Source organism: Myodes glareolus, chromosome 11 (assembly GCF_982192425.1).
Source record: "Myodes glareolus chromosome 11, mMyoGla1.1, whole genome shotgun sequence".
Classification (NCBI taxonomy): Eukaryota; Metazoa; Chordata; class Mammalia; order Rodentia; family Cricetidae; genus Myodes; species Myodes glareolus.
The window spans coordinates 2,425,340-2,447,433 of NC_142036.1; positions in this window are offsets into that span (position 1 = coordinate 2,425,340).

Here is a 22,094-nt window from a genome sequence, read left to right on the forward strand (position 1 = left end):
ACCCTAGTCTATATGGATGCACAGTTTCCTGGGCCTCAATGTAGGGGGGAGGGCCTTGGACTTCCCACAGGGCAAGAATCACTGTCCTTTCTCAAGCAGGGCAGGAGAGGAAAGAAGGGGTGTGGGGGAGCGGGAGGGGATTGGGAGGAGGGAAGGAAGTGTAAATAATTGAATGAAAAAATGAAAATTAAAAAAAAAACAAATAGAAAAAAAATATCTCCAGTAACTCTAAGCAAACAAGTGGAAGACTTGTATGATAAGAACTTTCGATCTTTAAAGAAAGAAATTGAAAAAAACACCAAAAATGGAAAGATCTTCCATGCTCTTGGGCAGAATTAACATAGTAAAAATGGCCATCTTATCAAAAGTAATCTACAGATTCAATGCAATGTCCACCAAAATACTAACAAAATTCTTCATAGACCTTGAAAGAACAATACTTAACTTCATATGAAAAAGCAAAAAACCCAGGATAGTCAAAACAATCCTGTACAATAAAAGAACTTCTGGAGTTATCACAATCCCTGACTTCCAACTCTACTACAGAGCTATAGTACTGAAAACAGCCTGGTATTGGCCTAAGGACAGGAGGAGCAATGGAATCAAATAGAAGACTTGAATATTAATCCACACCTCTTTGAACACCTGATTTTTGACAAAGAAGCAAAAAATATCAAATGGAAAAAAAGCATATTTAACAAATGGTGATGGCATAACTAGAAATCAACATGTAGAAGAATGAAAATAGACCCATATCTATCACAATGCACAAAACTCAAGTCAAAATAGATCAAAGACCTCAACATAAAGCCAGACACACTGAACCTTATAGAAGAAAAAGTGGGAAATACACTAAAATGCATTGTCACAGGAAACCACTTCCTAAATATAACCCCAGCAGCACAGGCACAAAGAGAAACAACTAATAAATGGGTCTTCCTGAAACTGAAAAGCATCTGTAAAGGAAAGGACAGGATCAACAAGACAAAACAACAGTCTACAGAATGAGAAAAGATCTTCACTAACCCCGCATCACACAGAGGTCTTATCTCCAAAATATACAAAGTCAACAAATTGATCACTAAAAGAATACATAATCCAATAAAAAAAATGAAGTACAGACATAAACAGAGAACTCTCAATAGAGAAATTTTAAATGGCTGAAAGACACTTAAAAATATGTTTAACATCCGTAGTCATCAGAGAAATGAAAATCAAAGCAACTCTGAGGTTCCATCTTACACCTGTAAGAATGCCCAAGATCAAAACACTGATGACAACTTATGCTGGAGAGGTTGTGGAGTAAAGGGAACACTTCCACATTGCTGGTGGGAATGCAAGCTCATAAGCCCATTTGGATGTCAGTGTGGCGATTGCTCAGAAAATTAGGAAACAACCTCCTCAAGACCCAGTAATACCACTTTTGGGTATATACCGAAAGGATGCTTAATTGTGCCACAAGGACATGTGCTCAACTATGTTCATAGCAGCATTGTTTGTCATAGCCAGAACCTGGAAACAACCTAAATGCCTCTCGAACAAAGAATGGATAAGTAAAATATGGTACACTTACACAGTGGAGTCCTACACAGCAGGAAAAAATAATGACATCTTGAATTTTGCAGGAAAATGGATGGAGCTAAAAAACATTATTTTGAGTGAGGTAACCCAGACACAGAAAAACAATTATCACATGTACTCACTCATAGGTGTTTTTTAAACATAAAGCAAAGAAAACCAGCCTACAAACCTCAATCCCAGAGAACTTAGACAACAATGAGGACACTAAGAGAGACTTACACAGATCTAATCTGCATGCGAATTAGAAAAAGACAAGATCTCCTGAGTAAATTGGGAGCATGGGGACCTTGTGGGAGGGTTGAATGGGGGATGGGGAAGCAGGGAGCGGTGCAGAGAAAAATATAGAGCTTAATAAGAGAGAGAGAGAGAAAGAAAGAAAGAAAGAGAGAGAGAGAGACTTTAAGTGCCAGGAGAGCTACAATGGGCCTCATTGGTGACATGAAAAATGCCCTGAAATTGGACTGAAGCAAACTTATGGCATTGCTTCAAAAACCCTCATGTTGGAGATTGAGAAACTTGCCTCTCCTCCCTGTACAATGCACATAAGTGCTATACTTTCAGTTCTAACCTTATTCTTTACATTCTGTGCTTCCTTGTCATTATTGGAGATTTAGTAGCATCTGATCCTACTCAATTCAGCTGACACTTCAGTCCTGGACTGGTGACTAGACAAGCTCATAATAGAAAAGCTACTACTACAAAAAAAGTGCCTCAACAGGCCCTGCAGGGCCCTGGAGAGGAGCCATTTCCCTTCTGGAAAATAGATACTCAAGGAGACCCTTTGTTTCAGTCCTCAGACAATCCCTGAAAGAAACTGAAGTAGGAAGCAAAAGGGGGTGTAGGAAAAACTATCCAACTAGATGACCGAGGCTGTTGGGGCTCTCCTCCTGGCTGTGCTCTCTCACTGGGACTTGTGCACCTCTCTGCTGTTTCTCTAAGTTCACTTAGGAACATGGTAGTGGTTGGAAGAATAGACTCATGCGCTATGTGATCTTATTAAACCTTACAATACCATTCAGAGGATGGCAGAGGTCAAGTTTAATTATTTTCACTTACAAGATGAAGGTAAAGTGAAGACCAGGCAAGTATTAAAGGTCACGCCACACACAGCACAGTACTTAGTATAGGACACAGGTTTCCATCCAAGCGAAAATACACTAGACTGAATTTCTCAAAGAAAACTATTTTATTAGATAAATATGTGTGTAAATATCTATACTAAATGTGTTTCCCGAGATAAACTAATAAATATTTTATTAGGTCCTATAATAAATGATACTACATTCCAGCCAGGGAAGCAGATTAATGTATTGCTCAGCCACCATCAGAGAAGGTATCTCCTGCAAGAGACAGGAACAAATATAGAGACCCACAGTCAGACACTGTGCAGAGAGTAAGAGACCTTGGAATAGTCAGCATTAAAAGGGATGTCCGCATCAAATCCCTCCCCTCAGTACTCAATGCATCCTGAAGATGAGGCAGAAAGAGTGTCAGAGCCAGAGAGGATGGAGAACACCAAGAAAACAAGACCCTCCAAATCCACATGATCAATTTACACATTAGTTCACAATACTGATGCAGCATGCACGGGACCTGTACCGGTGTACAGCAGACAAGCCCTAGACTGAAAAGACAAGTGGACACATGCTCTCATGCCTAACCCAGAAGCTGTCTCCAGCCCGTAGCCACATGCAGAACCATGCTGGGATTAAAGGTGTCTGTCACCATGCCCGGCTGTGAGAGTAGACGGCATGCCCAACAGAAAAGGAACCCAATGGCAACTTTGAAGGTTCACTGTCTCACAAAGTCATATAAGGGCTTTAGCTTTATCTTTTTATTTTTATTCGTATATTTTTTTCCTCTCTCTTTTTACCCAGCAGGTCCTTTGTGTATATATTATGGTTTCCAGTTTAGTGTCTTTATGGGATTCCTGAGTGGGTGACCAAGCAGTTCTCAGTTTCTTGTGCTTCTCTTGGGCTCCTTTCTGTTTTTTGTTGGTTTGTTAGTTTTTTCCAATTCTGGTGTTAGTTTTGTTTTATATTTTCATAAAATGAATTTCATTTTACTTTATTTTTATCCTGCAAAAGGCATTTTCTTATGTTTTCTAAGGAGGGACAGAAGGGGGAAGATCGGCAGAGAGGAAAGGTGGCAAAAAAACTGGGAAACATATCAGAATATATTATGTGAGGAAAATCTAGTTCTATAAAAGAAAATAATGAGAACACAAATAAAAATGTCATCTCAGCATGATGTCATTTAGGGTTTTGTGTTTGTTTATTCTGTTTAAGTTGACAAAACGTATTTCTTAATATTAAACTATACCTTTTTTGGTTTATTAATTTTATGTGTATGGGGTTTTTTGCTTACACACCATAGATATGTGGACCATGTGTGTCTCTTGTACTCATAGAAGACAGAATTGGATTCCTTGGAACTGGAGTTACAGATGGTGTGAGCCTCCATATGAGTGTTGAGAATGGAACCTGGGTCCTATGCAAGAGCAGCTGGTGCTCTCAACTACTGATCCTCTGTTATGATATAATAGAAAATAAAGAATTATATCCCCAGATAGGCATTCACTTGAATTTTCGCTAAACAAATTGAAGGAGTGGAGTACAGTGTGCATGCTGCTCTCTACCTCTTGGCGTAACCGTCTGGGTTGTTTTCAGATGCATCGCTTCTCCCAAACAGACTCTGTTTGACAGCTGCTTTACTCCACTTCCACTCACCCCCGTTATTGTGCTATATTTCTCCAACAAACAGCAAGAACAATAGTTAAAGTTCTAGGCACAAGGTCAAAAACAGATTTCCTATCCTGTCAGGATCTCTATTTATTCACAATGACAGACAAGGAAAAAAAAAATGAGGGGTGAGTGTGCTCCTGACTCATGGCAGAAGCCTAGCAACAGAGCACAGACATTCCCCGACCCCCTTAACTCCCAGGTTAACTGCAGGGGCTGCTCCACCCTGCTATACCCTCTCTCCTCCTATCCCATCCCAGCTTTCACCCAGGAAGCTCTTCCCTTCTTCCTCCCATCCTCAGTGCCATAAAATCCCCCAGCTCAACCTGTTTGGGTGCTGGGACAGGCTGGTGAGTGCAACCGAGCAGGCAGAAGTTCCTTTGTTTTAATAGCCTGCAGGCAGCAAGGTAGGCCTTGTGTCAGCGAGGTCCCTGGCCAACAAGAGAACCCGACCCTGTACCAGAAGATCCATAGGAGAGCATTTGAAGGAAGACATGGGCCGGCGCCAAGGCAAGAATTCCTCCAACAATTTGAAAAACACCAGAAAGAACCCAACGATCTTACAACAGAAGGACTTGAACACCCTAATCCAGAAGAAATGGGAAAAAGTGACCTTATGAAAGCAATAGAGTCCTTTACACAGGATATGAATAACTCCCTTAAGAAATAGATGAGAAGTATAAGAAAAAAGTTCAAAGAAATGAATAAATCCATAAATGATACCCTGGGTAAGCAAGAAAAATCAATCAACCAGGTAATGGAAACAGTTCAAGAATTGAAAACTGAAATGGAGGCAATGAAGAAAAAAAACCGAGGGTTGACTGGATATGGAAAATCTAGGTAAATGAACAGAGACTACAGAAACGAGAATAACCAATAGAATACAAGAGATAGAAGAACGAATCTCAGATTCTGAAGACACCACAGAGAAAATAAATGCACTGATCAAAGAAAACAGCAAATCCAATAAATTCTCATCACAAAACATTCAGGAAATATGGAACACCATAAAAAGAACAAACCTGAGAATAATAGGAGTAGAAGAAGGAGAAGAATAGCAGATCAAAGGTCCAGAAAATATATTCAACAAAATTATGGAAGAAAACTTTCCCAACCTAAACAACGATATTCCTATGAAGGTTCAAAAAGCAGACAGAACACTGAATATACTGGATCACAAAAAACCATCCCCTCTCCATATAATAATCAAAGCACAAAACATACAGATGAAAGAAAGAATATTAAGAGCTTCAAAGGAAAAAGGTCAAGTAACTTATAAAGGTAAACGTATCAGACTTACACCGGACTTCTCTATGGAAACCATGAAAGTCAGAAGGTCCTAGATAGAAGTACTGCAGAAACTAAGAGATCATGGATGCAAGCCCAGACTACTATACCCAGCCAAGCTATCATTCACTATCAATGGAGAAAACAAAATATTCAAGGATAAAAACAAATTTAAACATTATGTAGCCACAAATCCAGCCTTACAGAAAATAGTAGAAGAAAAATCAGAACCCAAGGAATCCAACATTGCCAACACCGCCTACAATAACTCAGTGACCCTTCACAAGCACAACTAAAAAAAGGGAAACACACAAACTCTACTACCCAAAACAAATAAAAAAAAATAACCAGAGTCAACAACCACTGGTCATTATTATCACTTAATATCAATGGACATAATTCACCTATAAAAAGGCACAGACTAAGAGATTGGATACGAAAACAGGATCCAACATTCTGCAGTTTACAAGAAACACACCTCAACCACAAAGACAGACATCACCTCAGAGTAAAGGGCTGGGAAAAGATTTTTCAAGCAAATGGACCTAAGAAAGAAGCAGGTGTGGCCATTCTAATTTTTAACAAAATTGACTTCAAAGTAAAATCAATCAGAAGAGATGGAGATGGACATTTTATACTCATAATAGGAACAATTCATCAAGAGAAAGCCTCAGTCCTGAATATCTATGCCCCTAATATAAAAGCAACCTCTTATGTAAAAGAAACACTTCTACAACTCAAGGCAGTCATCAAATCACACACACTAATAGTAGGAGACTTCAACACACCTCTCTCACCAATGGACAGATCAATCAGACAGAAACCTGACAGAGAAATAAGAGAATTAATGGAGGTAATGAATCAAATGAACTTAACAGACATCTATAGAGCATTCCACCCAAATAGGAAAGAATATACCTTCTTCTCTGCAGCTCATGGAACCTTCTCAAAAATTGACCACATACTCAGTAACAAAGTAAACTTCCACAGATACAAAAAAAATATTACTAATCACCTGTGTCTTGTTGGATCACCATGAATTAAAGTTAGAATTCAACAACAATGCAAGTCCAGAAAGCCTACAAACTCATGGAAATTGAACAGTCAACTACTGAATCACCCCTGGGTCAATGAAGACATAAAGAAAGAAATTAAAGTCTTCCTTGAATTTAATGAAAATAAAGACACAACATACTCAAACCTATGGGACACTATGAAAGCAGTGCTAAAAGGAAAGTTCATATCACTAAGTGCCCACATTAAAGAAAACAGAGAAAGCACACATTGGAGACTTAACAGCACACCTGAAAGCTCTTAAAAAAAGAAGAAGAAGAAGAAGAAGAAGCAGACTCACCCAGGAGGAGTAGAAGACTGGAAATAATCAAGCTGAGGGCTGAAATCAACAAAATAGAAACACAAAAAACAATCCAAAGAATCAATGAAACAAAAAAGCTGGTTCTTGGAGAAAAACAACAAGATTGACAAACCCCTAGCCAAACTAATCAAATGGCAGAGAGAGAATACGTAAATTAATAAGATCAGAAATGAAAAGGGGGACATAACCACAGACACAGAGGAAATTCAGAGAATTATTAGATCTTACTACAAAAGCTTATATGCCACAAAGTTGAAAAATGTACAAGAAATGGACTTGTTTTTAGATAAGTGCCATTAACCAAAGTTAAATCAAGACCAGGTGAACAATCTAAATAGACCTGTTAGTTGCGAAGAATTAGAAGCTGTTATCAAAACCCTCCCGACCAAAAAAAGTCCAGGACCAGATGGTTTCAATGCAGAATTCTACCAGAACTTCCAAGAAGAGCTGATACCTATACTCCTTAATGTATTTCACAATATAGAAACAGAAGAGTCATTGCCAAATCATTTAATGAAGCTACAGTTACCCTGATACCAAAACCACATAAAGACACAACCAAGAAAGAGAATTACAGGCCAATCTCACTCATGAACATTGACACAAAAATTCTCAACAAAATCCTGGCAAACCGAATCCAAGAACACACTAGAAAAATTATCCATTATGATCAAGTAGGCTTCATCCCAGAGAAGCAGGGCTGGTTCAACATACGCAAATCTATCAATGTAATCCATCAGATAAATAAACTGAAAGAAAAAAACCATATGATCATTTCGTTGGATGCAGAAAATCCATTTGACAAAATTCAACATCCCTTTATGATAAAGGAGTTAAAAAGATTGGGGATACAAGGATCATACCTAAATATAATAAAAGCTATTTACAGCAAGCTGACAGCTAACATCAAATTAAATGGAGAGAAACTCAAAGCCATTCCGCTAAAATCAGGAATACGACAAGGCTGTCCACTCTCTCCATACCTCTTCAATATAGTGCTTGAAGTTCTAGCAATAGCAATAAGACAACATAAGGGGATCAAGGGGATTCGAATTGGAAAGGATGAAGCTAAACTTTCGTTATTTGCAGATGATATGATAGTATACATAAGCGACCCCAAAAACTCTATCAAAGAACCCCTACAGCTGATAAACACCTTTAATAATGTGCCAGGATACAAGATCAACTCCAAAAAATCAGTTGCCGTTTCACACACAAAGGATAAAGAAGCAGAATAAAAATGGCAATTCTACCAAAAGCAATCTATAGATTCAATGCAATCCCCATCAAAATCCCATCAAAATTCTTCATAGAACTTGAGAGAACAATAATCAATGTTATATGGAAAAACAAAAAAACCCAGGATAGCCAAAACAATCTTATACAATAAAGGAACTTCTGGAGGCATTACCATCCCTGACTTCAAACTCTGTTACAGAGCTTATGTAACATGAGGGTTCATTAAACTTGTTGGGGTTTCTGTCCTGCCCGACACCCCACAACCGGCACACCCCAAGGAAAATCACACACAGGACTCCATAAGGTTATAAACTGATTGCTCCACCTCTACTTCCTGTCTGGCTTTTCCACCTATACTGCCTGCCTTGCCAATCAGCGTTTTATTAAAATATGATTGACAGAATACAGACAATTCTCCCGCACCAAGCTACAGTATTGAAACAGCTTGGTATTGGCATAAAAACAGAAAAGTCGACCTATGGAATCGAATAGAAGACCCGGATATTAACCCACAAACCTATGAACTCCTGATTTTGTACAAGGGAGCTAAAAGAATACAACGGAAGAAAGAAATCATCTTCAACAAATGGTGTTGGCATAAGTGGATGTCAACCTGTAGAAGAATGACAGTAGATCCATATTTATCATCATGCACAAAACTCAAGTCCAAATGGATTAAAGACCTCAATATCAATCTGAACACCCTGACCCTGATAGAAGAGAAAGTGGGAAGTACTCTACAACACATGGGCTCAGGAGACCACTTCCTACGTATAACCTCAGCAGCACAGACATTAAGGGCAACATTGAATAAATGGGACCTCCTGAAACTGAGAATCTTCTGTAAAGCAAAGGACACTGTCATTAAGACAAAAAGGCTACCTACTGACTGGGAGAAGATCTTCACCAACCCCACAACAGACAAAGGTCTGATCTTCAAAATATATAAAGAACTCAAGAAACTAAACTTTAAAATGCTAATTAACCCAATTAAAAAATGGGTCACTGAACTGAACAGAGAATTCTCAACAGAAGTAATTCAAATGGCCAAAATACTCTTAAGGTCATGCTCAACCTCCTTAGCGGTCAGGGAAATGCAAATCAAAATAAATCTGAGGTACCATCTTACACCTCTCAGAATGACTAAAATCAAAAACACTAATGATAGCCTTTGCTGGAGAGGATGTGGAATAAAGGGTACCCTCATCCATTGCTGCAACCACTTTGAAAATCAGTGTGGCGGTTTCTCAGGAAATTCGGGAGCAACCTACCTCAGGACCTAGCAAAACCACTCTTGGGAATATACCCAAGAGATGCCCAATCATACTACAAAAGCATTTGTAGTATGTTCATAGCAGCATTATTTGTAATAGCCAGAACCTACATACAACCTAGGTGCCCCTCAATAGAAGAACGGATAAAGAAGGTGTGGAAAATATACACATTAGAGTACTACTCAGTACTAAAAAAATCAATGACTTCTTGAATTTTGTATGCAAAGGAATGGAAATAGAAAACATTATTCTGAGTGAGGTGACGCAGACCCAAAAAGATGAATATGGTATGTACTCACTCATAAGTGGATTCTAGCCATAAATAAAGGTCAGTGAGCCTATAATTCGTGGTCCTAGAGAAGCTCAATAAGAAGGTGAACCCAAAGAAAAACATAGAGTTATCCTTGTGGATATTGGAAGTAGACCAGATTGCCAGACAAAAATTGGGATCTTGGTGGTTGGGGTGGGGTGGAGGTAATGGGACATGGGGAGAGAAAAGTGAGGAGGAGAGGATGGGGAGACCCTGGGGGAATGGGATGGTTGGAATGGAGGAAAGGTGGATTTGGGAGCAGGGAAGACGATATCTTAATTAAAGGATCAAATTAGGGTTGGCAAGATATTTGACTCTAGAGGGGTTCCCAGGTGTCCATGGAGATGTCCCCAGCTACTTCCTTGGGCAGCTGAGGAGAGGGAGCCTGAAGTGGCCCTATCCTATAGCCAAACTGATGAATACCTTGCATATCACCATAGAACGTTCATCTGGCGATGTATGGAGATAGAGACAGAGACCCACATTGGAGCACTGGACTGAACTCCCAAGGCCCAGATGAGGAGCTGAAGGAGGGAGAACATGAGCAAGGAAGTCAGCACCGCGAGGGGTGCGCCCACCCACTGAGACAGTGGGGCTTATCTAATGAGAGCTCACCAAGGCCAACTGGACTGGGACTGAAAAAACATGGGATCAAACCAGACTCTCTGAACGTGGCGGACAATGAGAACTGACTGAGAAGCCAACGACAATGGCTCTGGGTTTTGATCCTTCTGCATGTACTGGCTTTTTGGGAGCCTCGTCTGTTTGGTTGTGCACCTTTCTGGACCTGGATGGAGCGGGGAGGACCTTGGACTTCCCAGGGCAGGAAACCCTGACTGCTCTTTGCACTGGAGAAGGAGGGGGAGAGGAGTAGGAGAAAAGGGAGGGAAATGGGAGGTAGGGAAGAGGAGGAAAAATAAAAATTAAAAATATTAATTAAAAAAAGAAAATGAAACAACATCAATAAAAAGTAAATGCAAAATATGAAACAAAGCACCAGCAAGATGTCTCAGCAGTTAACAGTGTTTGCTGCTGAGCCTGATGTCCTGAGTTTGATCTACTGGAAGCACATGGAAGGAAAGAACCAATTCCCAAAAGAAAAATTGTCCTCTGAGTCATGCACTTACATGTGTACACACTCATACACACATATTTGTGCATGCACATGCATACACCTATACACAAATAAATAAATGTAAGAAAAAAAGCATTTTTAAAGTGAAAGAAAACAAGCTGAGAGGAGGCGCCTTCAATACCACACAGGAAAAGGTGGAACTCAGCTTCCCCTTGCTTTGTCAGTAGTTAAAAAGAAAAAAAAATAATAAAAGAAAGATTCTAGCGTATGAAAATGTTAAAGTATTTATTAATATAAATGTGGCAAGTTGGAAGTGTCTGCAATACCTCTAGAGGTAAACACTAGCTGTGAATGGGCACAAAAGCAAAGGAATGATTTAGCTGGTCAAAATATGAATAATTGCTTTATTTGGGGAGCCTTACTGGGGCCTAGCTCAGTGACTAACAGCCTATACTGTTCTTGCAGAAGACCAAAGATGAAATCCAGGCACTGACACCAGATGACTCAGAAACACCTCCACATCCAACTCCAGGCAATTAGACCTTTCTGGAATCCAAGGGCATCTGTTCCTAAGTGCACATATGCACACAAAGACATGAACATGTACATATAATTAAGAATAATAAGATAAAATATTTATTTTAAAACAACCTATTTAAATGCTGTATTGCTTCATAAATTTGGCTGAACCTAAATTCTCTTCTGTTATCATAGGAACCACCCAGAGCACTATAGCTACCTCAGACTGATGACCACCACTTAATTTTAGAACAGAGATGATATCTAGGAAACAGCAATTACTATGAAGAGTGATAATTGGACATTAGCAACTTGTAACAAAAAGAGAGAGGATGAAGATAAAAGTTTTTATCAAAGTACATAGGGGAGAAAAGTGGGGTTTGGTTGGAACGTCTTCATGCCAAGTTCCCTCCTAAGAGTTCTGTGGGGATGTAACATGATAAATGTGTGAACTTTGTCTTAAGAAAATACTGTTGTCAAGTATATATATATATGCTTAGAGATATGACTTTATGTGTGTGTGTGTGTGTGTGTATAGAAAACTTTAATGGTGTCAAATCTCTAAAATTCTTCCTTTTGCAACAGCTTATTCTCAAATCTTGATCCCCTTCTTTTTTGACATAGATACATCTAAAATTTATAACTGCATATATATCAAATTGTGCAAATCCTTTGTTCTATTTCCCTAATTACTTTGATGTAGAGTTCTTCCTATGAACTCTTCTAATCATCCTCTGTATGTTCATATTCTTTCTTAAAATTTCTCTTTACTAACTAGATGTGCTTTCTACTGAATGCAAGGATGCATACTGGACTGTTGAAACTCTACAGAAAGCAATTCTAAGTGACTCTTAGAGACCCAGCAATCCTGGTGTTGCTGTAACAGTGTAATCTTCCTCCTGTCAGCATTCTCTGGACCAAGTGATACATTTCTAACAAACAGAATACAATATAGTGAGAATTAAAACTGACTAGGACACCACATAGCAAGAAAAATGTATGCTTTTGTACTGTGAATAGCCATTACTGAGGGGGGTTGTGAAAACACCCTCCTCAGGAGAAGACTGAAATTCCTACATCATGGAAGGTTGCTGAGGACAACTTTGTGAGCAACCTGAGTGGGAGACACCCAGCAAAGTCATACCTTAATTCCAAACCTTCATAAATGAAAATAAGAGAGATGTACTGTTTTGAAAAACTAACTTTTGAGATTATTCATTACATAGTACTAGGCAATCAATAAAAGCAACTAAAAACAACTATAAAATAAATACAAAATATATCTTAAAATAATTGTATTGGGACATAAAGAATATATTTGAAATAATAGATCTTACATTTGCTAGGTAAATAAATCCAAACCCTTCGTGAAGAAGATTTATAAAAGTTTGTTCAAGTTTATCTTTATTAAACTAAAATTTGCCATCTGGTTTTTACATTATATAAATCCCCTTGCTTTTTTTTCTTGGTTTTTCAACTACAAAATGGATTACCACTATAAACTTCCTTTTGCAGATTTTCTGCATTTGTGTGATGATTAATGTTGAACGTAGACTTAACTGAAATAAGACATACACAGAGACCTGGGAAAACTTTTTGGGGTTTGTTTGTGGAGATGTTTCCAAAGGAGGTTAATATTTGAATGGATATCAGTTTACTAGGACTCTAGAGGAAATACATACAAAAGGTGTCTCATCTGAGATCTAGTTCATATTTGTCCCCTGCCTTGTATATCAGAGCTCCAGGCTTGCGGGTCTTGAAATTGAAGTGCTGTACTCCATGATGGAGTACTAAAGACAAGTAGCTTTGTCTTCTAAAGGTAAAAATTTTAACAGCTTGCAAAGAAATGAGTTAATAGTTGAATGTCTTGTAAAAAGGTCAAAGCCTTCAAATTAGGGACCATATTAAGAATCAAGTTACAACAGAGAAAAATCAGATGAAGGTGGAGTGTGATTAATTTTATAATAGGAAAATGGATTTGAAGAGCAAGTTATATTGCAGCAGCTGTATGTGTAGGGCTGCTCAGATCAGATCTACTTCCTCTTGTCTACCAAACATTATAAGAAGCAACAGAGGAATGTGAAACACTTTTCGGTATGAGTGGGTTTTTTGAGTCCAGAGTTACCATATCTCAAAAATAGAAGAAAGAGGTGACTAAGTAAGGTATTTCAATAAATCCTAATGATTCCCCTAACCATAGCACTGCATGAGCTGCATGGTCTATTAGGATTGAACTCAGGTTACGAAGTAATTTAGTACTAAAAGTAGAACAACTAACACAGTTCCTTGAGTAATTACCCACTTGTTAAATTTTCAGCTAAGTAAACAATCATTATGTAGAGAATTTTAAAAGATAAAGATCAGCCAGGCTGTGTTGGTGCATGCCTTTAATCCCTGCACTAAGGAGGCAAAGGCAGGCAGATCTCTGTGAGTTCAAGGCCATGCTGGTCTACAAGACAGGACAGGTTCCAAAAAGCTACAGAGAAACCCTGTCTCAAAAAATCAAAAAATAAAAAATAAAATAAATAAAAATAAAGTTTATACACTTAGATATTGTACTCTACCTATACAATAGGTTCCCGCTGTGAAAAGTAGCTGACCTCCTGTGAGTTTTTAAGTATTTCAAAATAAAGAGATGGATAGATGGAAGGGTAAATAGATGGATGGCAGATATTACAGGGCTTCACTCTACCTAAAGATCTTTCTTTAGAGAACTCTGGAGAATTTGTAGAGGGAGGATGAAAGCTGTAACTCAGCAGTAGAGCACTTGTTGGTTTGGATTTTGTCTTTCACAAAAGAGGAAATGAAGGGAAATGGGAGGAAGAAAGAGAAGGGATACAAGCAAACAACATGATAGTCAACAGTTATCAACACTGGGCTACAGTCTAAAGAAGTTTTAAAATATTTTTTTATAAAGAATCACTCATCACTGATAAATGTTGGGAGCTGGAGGTTCACTAAATACTTTTCATTCTTTGCCATACTGTTGCTCCCATGCTCAGGAATGATTGAGGACTTGCAGCCCTGCTTCCCACTCTCCTGCTAATTCTTTCATCCAGTCTCCACTGCGAATGTCTTTAGCTTCTGGAGAAGGCCCCTCAGCACTTCCCTGCACAAGCACTGGACTTCCTTAGACCACTTCCCTCACTGCTTCACTGTTCTACACAGATGACCATTGTCTGGGATGAAAAGAAGCAGCACTTAGCTTGCTTTCAGAGGCTCACCATGAAGCTCAACTACACAGCTCTTTGAATCTAAGTAATTTATAGACTCCAGAGCTAAATCTGAACTTTCACTCAATGACAGAGCAACCCCTTATAACAAATGCAAAAACATTTATATAAAAGTAAATCTAAGATTACATACTGATCTAGTCTATAATAAACTAGAACCTTTTCTTTAAGATGCAAATGTTAGTCACTGTGCATCAGCTGACTGCTGTCTTAGAAGGGGTGTTGTAGACACAGGTGTCTAAGGGTTCCGTGGGTCATCAGTACTAATGTAAAGAGGCAAAAAGAAAGAAACTTTCACACTAAAGAGATGAAAGTTAATTAGGAAAATATCAGTCTCCATAAAACTGCCTAGGATTGACTGCCTCTGGCTGGATTTGGCCTACAGAAGCTATGGGAAAGTCTTATCACCTTTTTGCAGAGGTATGGAGTGGGACATGAGGTTAAAAGTCCTAATACTCTCCTGTAGGGGTTTGGATAAATGCAGCTAATCATGGCGAAGTGGGGTCGACCAGACAGAACTCAAGCAGGATATTCACCATGGAAACCAAAACTGGAAAGTTTTCTTTCCATGTTCATTTTCTTCAGCTGGAGAGAACTGAATGTTTTCTCTGCCTCATTATTGTTCACTGTTTCCCAGAAGTTGTATCATACACCAAAGGGAACTTGTTAAAAAGTAGAAAATGATTCAGTAATTTCATTTTAAGGTTTATACAAAAGTCTGTTCACTCCCTCGGCTCTTCTATGCTCACAAATTTTAATTTGCTTACTAGATAAAATGTGTTAGGAGCAAACCCAATCTGTTCTTATCTCTCTGCTATTTTAGTTAGGTTGTAATCAGAACAGAGAAATCACACAATAATCTGAAGAAGGAAAATTAATAAGGAAGTAGCAAGGGGGTTGAAATCCCAATAAAATGAGTAAAAGTCATGGAAGGGGAAATAGAAATAAAAATACACAGGGCTGCTGGCAGAAACATCTCAAGAAAGGAAGCACCTCAGAAAATCTTACACTCACTTCATTAAAATGACAGAGTTGATACTCATGGAATAGAACATGACTTCACTGGCTTGTTTTGTGGCCAAAAGAAAAATACTTTCTGGGATACTGATGAATTCACTGGAAGTCTACTCAATTTGCTGGTAATTACCCTGAAAACCATCTGGTCAGCAGCTGGTTTCAAGAGAGGTCACCTAGAAAGTGTGATGTGGAGAGACTTATGGTTGATTTGCTGGAGAGTAAGCAATGCACCCTCCATCTGGTCCTGCTTAACAAGACCTATCTTTGTTCCTACAGAGCAAGAAAAAAGGGTAGGGTGGGGTAAGGTGGGATGGGGCAGGGTGGGGCAGAGCCAGTGATTCATCTGGCTCATCTGGCTCATCTCTCTACTAGCTAAGTTTCTATTCCATAAAACACATTGTCAGGTATATATTGTACTGCTACACAAACACACACACACACACACACACACACACACACACACACCCTGAATGATATTATTTTCTTGAGAAATGAATAAGTGTTAGTTGAAAGCTTCCTTTCTGCCTTTGTATTTGTCAGTGTCTCTGTTTTCAATCTGGACAGACACATCTACTATCAGAAGAAAAAATTTCGTATGGTGCTCTTCAGAAAATGCATCATAAGTCTATTTGCTTAAAATGGATGGAAAACAAACTATGAAAATCTTTCAATACCCTTGGCACGTTGAGAATCAGTGCCTAAGAGGGCTCTTGGTACCCCAGACAGCAGCAGTGCACAGTCATGTGCTAAGCACCTTTGGGCCCCTCTTTCTCAGATGAATTCATTATTCTCACTCTTTCCCAATAGACTTTTGTCTTCTGGTCATTCCTATGATGAATTAGCTATCCTGAAAAAACAATTTTTAAAGAACTATAGATTAGTGTTAGTTGGGACAAATAACAAGAATGCACATATTGGTCATGGAAATCAAGAACTGCTGTTTGTTTGGTTTTTGCATTGATTTGGTTTGGTTTTGGTTTGAGACAGGGTTTCTCTATGTTTCCCTAGTCATCTTGGAACTCACTCTGTTAATCAGAATGACCTAGAACTCTTAGATGCTGGCATTAAAGGTATATGGCATCACAATCCAGCAAAGAACTGATTTTTAATGTATGGCAAAGGTCTATCTGCTCTAATCTATAGCAAATGTTTTCAATAAAGAGTCAAATAATAAATAGACTGGAAAGCCATATGCCATATATAGAACTAATCAATTATGCCTGATAGCAGGACTATAGCGATCCACCACACGTGTGACTTCATTCTGTGTAAGATACAGTGGTTCACATCATTAACCTTACCACTCTAGAGGCAGAAGCAGAAGGATCTCTGTAAGTTTAGGACAAGCCTGGTTTGCAATAGCAAGTTCCAGGACAGTCAGGCAAACAAATTGAGATTCCACCTCAAAAAACAAAACAACAACAAAAAAAGCAAAAAAAAAAAAATTCATTCTATTAACAGGTATAAGTCAAGATTGTCATGCTCATGTGGCCAGACAATGTCTCAAGCAGAAAAATAGAAGAACTGCATAATGAGGGAGAAATGTCCCCTTATTCTAGGGAGAATATAAAGCCCAGTAACCCTTGATATCTAAGCCTTGAAGGCTAAAACCAATCAGTCTTAGCACTCATACGTTCTGTTTCATATTTTACTGTGTTTATTGGTCAAGGACTAAATTGTCCCAATTTTCATATGTCTTAACTAAACATCAGAATCTGTGTGTATCGGCAATGGTCTTTGTGGATACAATTATGGCTCATCAAAAATAAAATTTCCTAGTGCAAAAAAATCCTACTTATAAAATTATATTAAGAACAGCATATTGTAATCTTTTACATTTAGAATATAATAATTTTCATATTATACATGTCTTTTAAATTTTCAACATACACTGTGCTTTCTACTCTAAGTTAAGGAAGTACTCTGATTTTATTATTAAGTACTGAAAATCTTTCCAAGAAAAGTACATCATGGATACCAATGCCTTATTTGACAGCTTAGTCCTAATACACTAGAATTAATTTCAATTACATCCAGTGTTTTCCATGTAGCTTCCTCCCCTTGATTGTTTCAAAATTCATATAACTCAAACCTTTGAAATTTATTCTTTGTAGCATTTAGAGCAAGACATTAATGTTTCGAACATTGTGTCCAAGTTGGCTTCATTTGTAGGTTGCTAATGAAACTGCTGTCTAGCTCTGGGTAAGATAGGACTTTCCTACAAATACCTCCAAATAATCACTGTCTTAGGTTTTTTCATTGAATGAAGGAAACAATGCAACTTTTTACATGTCTCATAGAGTATACATTATAGATACTTACTGAATATCTGACACCTGCAAATGCTGCTGAATTATTAATAATTAATAATAATTAATTAATTAATGAGATGGCACTCCAAAGAAGCCAGTTTCTAATACTGCTTGGCTATCAATATTGTTAAAAAGAAAGTCCCCTGCTCTTTTGAAAGATGATCAGTGCATTTATGGCCATGAACAATACAAAAGCCTTTCTTGCTGTCCCAACACCTACCATTCTCTTAGTACAATGTGAAAAAGAAAAAGTGTAAAACAGTAGAAACAGCTGGCATCATCTCATTGGGTCTTGCTGGCGGAACCCCAGTACTTTACCGGATATAGTGATTCTTACTGGAGTTACTAATGTTCTCTCCTTTAGTGAAGAATTGTGTAACTACAGCTTTTCATGTTGAAACATTATAACATTTTTTTTTTAATTTGGAAAGAGCCCAGCAGCTCCTCACCTCCATGGACACAGACATCTGAGCGATGTTTCCTCTGGGATCCTTTTGTATTTTTATTTGAAGCAAGAAAAAAAAAAGCTCTTCAATCTGTCAAGGAGATAGATCCATATTTTTTTCTCTAAGTGAAATAATCCAGACACAGAAACACAAACACTGCATGAAAAACTCAGATATGAAATCTAACAGTCAAATTTCTAGAATCAGAAACTTAGAATGATGATTGCCAACAACTGAGGTGAATGGTTAAACAAAAGACATCAAGCTTCAGTAAAAACTAAAAACAAAACAAAACAAAAATTCTAGATTCTCTGGAGCCCTATTATGGCAAATAGTGTCTACAGCTAATTACAGTGTGTATTGAAAACTTAAGGACAGCAAAGAGAATTGATTTGATATTAGATAAGGTGGTCACATAATAATAAAGGAAGTAGGAGGAAATATTGGGGCATGATGGATATATTTACTGTGTTGATGATAATGATAATTTCTTGATTCCCAAACACAAGATGTTACATAAAAACAACCAAATACACATTAGGAAGTCTATCATGACAGGCACATAAAACTTAGAATGAGCACATTTTAACTTGCACTTATTTCATTCACAAGGAGACATGATCTTCTCTGGGACTTTTTTGGGACAACCTTTGGTAACTCAGACTGGCAGTAGAAGTGTCATGCCATTGTGTACTTGTACAGTCTTTCCAAAAATGGCACTCTTGGGGAAAGACACATGACTCTAACCTCCATCTTGGATGGGAGATGCAAGCAAAGAGGGTAAGTGTTGGAGGTTCTTCTGTTTCTGTGTTGCTTTTATTGGTTGGTTAATGAATAAAGAAACTGCCTTGGCCTATTGATAGGGCAGAATTTGGGTAGGCAGGAAAGACAGAACTGGATGCTGGGAGGAAGAAGGGTGGAGTCAGGGGACACCATGGAGCTACTGCCGCCAGAGATAGACGTTCTGAAATTTGGCTGGTAGACCATGACCACATGGTGATGTACAAATTAATGGAGATGGGTTAAATTAAGATGTAAGAGTTAGCCAATAGGAAGTTAGAGCTAATGAGTAAAGCAGTGTTTTAATGAATACAGTTTCTGTGTGGTTATTTTAGGGCTAAGCTAGCTGGGCCAGGATGAACAAGCAGGTCCTCCTCCTACAAAATATCGAAATTCAACACATGATTTGGTCCTCATACTTTGCTCTTTTGATACAAAGTTAATGACTGTGTCAGTGGACTGGCCTTAATACTGAAGCAATCTATGGGAAGGATTTCTACGTAATTAGCATAAGGAAATGCTGAATGCACCATAGCAATCACAACTCTGACCCACTCTCAGATTTTGAAAACATCTGACTTACATATACATCTTTACTGATATACAATTTCTATCATTGTCATGACCAAAATGCTTGCTGAGAATATTTGGGGCAAACATATAGAAAACCTATATATTTGGATCTATAGTCGAGTCACTTCTGAATTCATTTAGTCACATTTTAGGTGCCCTCCCTCTTACTTTTCAACCTTTTCAAGTCAAATGGTAGACTACAGTACCATCTATAGTACACTCTATATCTAGCACTTTCTGTAACACATACAAGCTTCAGAGGGTCATTCATACCTTGAAAACTGTGGTGGTTGGAAAGAACATGGCCCTCAAAAGAAGTGGCACAACCAGGAGGCATAGCTTTGTTGGAGTGGGTGTGGACTTGTTGGCGAAAGTGTGTCACTGTGGAGGTGGGCCTTGAGGCCTCACATGCTCCATTCATACCCAGTGTCACACTTCACTTCCTTTTCCCTGTCCAATACGTAGAACTCTCAGCTACCTCTCCAGAAACATGTCTACCTGCACACCACCATGTCCCACCATGACTATAATGGACTGAACCTCTGAAATGTAAGTCACCCCCAATTAAATGTTTCATTTATAAGAGTTGCCATAGTTCTGGTATCTTTTCACAGCAATAGAAACCCTGACTAAGACATGCACATTGTTGATAGGATGCACATCTCTTCAGGATGGATTTGGTTCAGAAGAAGACTAAGAATATTTGAATTCCCTTCTTGGAAGATCAGACATTAAACAGGAAGATATGAAGATAAAAGCAAAATATTTCCTTCATTTATGGCTCTGCTTTCCAAAATGTAGCATTTTAGGTACTGCCTTAACTTCACTGAGAGAAGAGGAGAAAACAGCTGAAGTTGGCAGTGTTGAGACCTAGTGACATATCAAGACTATTAAGTGAAGGTGGAGAGTAGAAGAAGGCTTATGGACCTCCATTTGGCCTGGTGTGTTAAAAGTTAGTTCTGACTGATGGAAGGGAGATATGTACCTGACAAAATCAACACAACAATCTCTTTGAATACAGGAGGTCACCTGCAATGCCAATGAATAGCAATCGTCAAGCCTTGAGAAGACTCAGCTCAACAACAGAGCAGAAGAAAATTGTGACATGACCAGGCGAATCTGCATGTGCCATCCTCAGGAACCAGCAGGAGTGAATTGATTGACTTTGTAGGATGGTGATACATCTGCATTATTCACAAGGGAATAATAGCCTGCGGGGGGGGGGTTTTAATAATTAAGATATTCCCTTTTCTAAACAAACCTAAGAAAACTCCCATGACTTTAAATGCCTTCCTAAAATTAAGTCCCTAAGACCACAATTCTGAACCCAGACAATGCATCGAAAATGGAATTTACAGTGATACATCACGCTTACCACTCTTCATTTAGTATGACAAAATGATTGGACAAATGTCAAGGTCAGTTTGTGCTACATAGTAAGACACAGACTCAAAAGACAAAGTGAAATGCATTTGTTAGTTCAACAGCTATTCATGACACATCAGTTACTCTCTAAAATAGAGTAAATGAAGTATGAAAGGGCCAGGTGACTTCAGGGGTTACAGTCTTTGCTGCCAAGCCTGACAACCCAAATTCAAGCCCTAAGACTCTAATGGTAAAAGGAAAAACTGACTCCAGCAATTTCTCCTCTGACTTGCACATGTGCAATATGCCACATTCACACACACACACACACAAACACACACACACACACACACACACACACTGTGATATATTTTCAATAGAAGTATCAAAAGTTAAGTTTTATTGTTCTAAAGCAGACAAATTCATATTTCCAGTAAACATGCAGCTAAAGGCAACTGATTCAAATTTACCAACTATACCAAATTAACAACCTATAAGATGTGGCACCTATATCTGAGCTAATTTCAGGATCATTGACAGGCTAATTTCAGGACCATTAGTTTTATCGCTATGTATGTGTACAAAGAAGAAAATCAAATGTGGACTGAACCACACAAAATGCCATTTTATACATAAAAAATGTGAACTTCTCATTACATCAGACAACATTTATTTAATTTTTCTTTATCTCCTATTTATTCTATTCCTAGCATCTCTGCTTCCTTGATTTTTATAGACACTGACTATTTAAGCTGCATAACTGAGCTCTAAAGGCCCCATAAGAAAGGCCCTACTATTAGAAGAGTTAGTAGGCCAATAGGCATTACAATTTGATAAAGTATAGATTGCCAGTGTTTATGGAAAAGGTAAGGGCCCAAGCAGTTTCAAAGCAGTAAGAGATATTAAAAAAAAAGGATGTGATCATTTGTTGCTGACTAGTTTACCTCATCCCCAACACGTTATAAAA